The sequence below is a fragment of the Euprymna scolopes genome, chromosome 46 (genome assembly GCF_053919585.1).
Source record: "Euprymna scolopes isolate OS-2025 chromosome 46, ASM5391958v1, whole genome shotgun sequence".
Lineage (NCBI taxonomy): Eukaryota > Metazoa > Mollusca > Cephalopoda > Sepiida > Sepiolidae > Euprymna > Euprymna scolopes.
In genome coordinates, this window is record NC_136527.1 from 115,206,790 (window position 1) to 115,210,263 (window position 3,474).

Sequence of the window (3,474 nt, forward strand, 5' to 3'; positions counted from 1 at the left end):
CCAAACTTATTTACAAATTACTATTAATTATAGACCCAAAATTATTTGCTATTAATTTAATGTTGTTCTAAACTCAAAACATATTTACAAATTACTATTTTTTCACACCCAAAATTATTTGCTATTAATTTACTATTGGTCTCAATTAAAAAATTTTTACAAATTACTCTCATTTATAGACCCGAAATTATTTGCTATTAATTTACTGTTGGTCTCAACTCCAAACTTATTTACAAAATTCTATTAATTCAGACCCAAAATTATTTGCTATTAATTAACTGTTGGTCTCAACTACAAAACCTATTTACAAATTACTATTAATTTCGGACCCAAAATGTTTTGCTATTAATTTACTGTTGGTCTCAACTCAAAACTTATTTAATAACTACTATTAATTTCAGACCCAAAATTATTTGCTATTAATTTACTGTTGTTCTAACCCCAAATTATTTAAAAATTACTAGTATTTCAGACCCAAAATTATTTGCTATTAATTTACTGTTGGTCTCAACTCAAAACCTTTTTACAAATTACTATTAATTTCAGACCCAAAATTATTTGCTTATAATTTACTGTTGGTCTCAAATCAAAACTTATTTAATAACTACTATAAATATCAGACCAAACATTATTTGCTATTAATTTACTGTTGTTATCAATCCCTAACTTATTTACAAATTACTATTAATTATAGACCCAAAATTATTTGCTATTAATTGACTGTTGTTCTAAACTCAAAACTTATTTACAAATTACTATTAATTTCAGGCCCAAAATTATTTGCTATTAATTTACTGTTCTTCTCAACTAAACACTTATTTACAAATTACTATTAATTTCAGACCCAAAATTATTTGCTAATAATTTACTGTTGGTCTCAACTCGAAACTAATTTAATAACTACAATTATTATCAGACTTAAAATTATTTGCTATTAATTCACTGTAGTTATCAATCCCAAACCTATTTACAAATTACTATTAATTATAGACCCAAAATTATTTGCTATTAATTTACTATTGTTCTAAACTCAAAACTAATTTAGAAATTACTATTTATGTCAGACCCAAAATTATTTGTATATTAATTTACTGTTGTTCTCAACTCAAAACTGATTTACAAATTACTATTAATTTCAGACGTAAAATTATTTGCTATTAATTTACTGTTAGTCTCAACTCAAAATTTATTTACAAATTACTATTAATTTCAGACCAAAAATTATTTGCTATTAATTTACTATTGGTCTCCACTCAAAACTTATTTACCAATTACTATTAATATCAGACCAAAAATTATTTGCTATTAATTCACTGTTGTTATCAATCCCAAACTTATTTACAAATTTCTATTAATTATAGACCCAAAATTATTTGCTATTAATTTACTGTTGTTGTAAACTAAAAACTTATTTACAAATTACTATTAATTTCAGACCAAAAATTATTTGCAATTAATTTACTGTTGGCCTTAACTTAAAACTTATTTACACATTACTATTAATTTCAGGCCCAAAATTATTTTCTATTAATTTAATGTTGGTTTCTTCCCCGAACTTATTTACAAATTACTATTAATTTCAGACCCAAAATTATTTGCTATTAATTTACTGTTGTTCTCAACTCAAAACTTATTTACAAATTACTATTAATAATAGACCCAAAATTATTTGCTATTAATTTACTGTTGTTCTCAACTCAAAACTTATTTACAAATTACTATTAATTGAAGACCCAAAATGATTTACTGTTAATTTACTGTTGGTCTCAACTCAAAACTTATTTACAAATTACTATTAATTGAAGACCCAAAATTATTTGCTATTAATTTACTGTTGGTCTCAACTCAAAATTTATTTAGAAATTACTATTAATTTTAGACCCAAAATTATTTGCTATTAATTTACTGTTGTTCTAAACTCAAAACTTATTTACAAATAACTATTAATTTCAGACCCAAAATTATTTGCTATTAATTTACTGTTGGTCTCAACTACAAAACTTATTTACAAATTACTATTAATGTCAGATCAAAAATTATTTGCGATTAATTTACTGTTGTTCTCAACTCAAAACTTATTTACTAATTACTATTCATGTAAGAAACAAAATTATTCGCTAATAATTTACTGTTGTTCTAAACCCCACACTTATTTAAAAATTACTATTAATTTCAGACCCAAAACTTTTTGCTATTAATTTACTGGTGTTCTTAACCCAAAACCCATAAACAAATAACTATAAATTTCAGACCCAAAATTATTTGCAATTAATTTACTATTGTTTTCAACCCCAAACTTATTTACAAATTACTATTAAGTATAGACCCAAAATTATTTGCTATAAATTTACTGTTGTTCTCAACTAAATAATTATTTACATATTACTATTAATTTCAGGCCCAAAATTATTTGCTATTAATTTACTGTTACTTTCAACTCAAAACTTATTTACAAATTCTTATTAATTTCAGACCCAAAATTATTTGCTATTAATTTACTGTTGTTCTCAACCCCAAACTTATTTACAAATTACTATTAATTTCAGACCCAAAACTATTTGCTTTTAATTTACTGTGGTTCTCAACTACACACTTATTTACAAATTACTATTAATTTCAGGCCCAAAATAATTTGCTATTAATTTACTGTTGTTCTCAACTCAAAACTTATTTACAAATTACTATTAATTTCAGACCCAAAATTATTTGCTATTAATTTACTGTTGTTCTCAACTCAAAACTTATTTACAAATTACTATTAATTTCAGACCAAAAATTATTTGCTCTTAATTTGCTGTTGTTATCAATCCCAAACTTATTTACAAATTACTATTAATTATAGACCCAAAATTATTTGCTATTAATTTACTGTTGTTCTAAACTCAAAACTTATTTACAAATTACTATTAATTTCAGACCCAAAATTATTTACTATTAATTTACTGTTGGTCTCAAGACTTTTTTTTTTTTTTTACACAGTGATCACCACTTATCAAGGCCCGGAAGCCACCCTGGGATAAGGGTTATTGTAAGTACATCACGTTAATGAGGAGATTTCATGAAGTGTTTAATTAGTGGGGCGGTTCATTAGGAAGTTGTTAACATTAGACTTGAAGACATCCAAGTTGTAGTCCGGAGGGAAGCAGGCAGACGGAACAGAGTTCCACAGGCGTGCAGTTCTAAGAAAGAAGCTTTGCTCATGAAATCCGCGTTTTGATTTAGGCACAGATATTGAGTGGGGGAAATTTTTCACAGTGGATTCAGCTAGACGGGTGTTTTTCGTGAAAGATTGGCGAGGGGGGACCAGGGATTGGAGTTCAGACGAGCACCTGCCATGAAAATAACGATAAAACAAGGATAGCCTCGCAACGTCTCTTCTGTGGGAGAGGGGTTGCAGGGTAGAGAAAAGGGCATCCCCCACTAAACCACGAAGTCTATTTTGTACTCTGTCAAGGCATGATAGGCTGTTTTTGG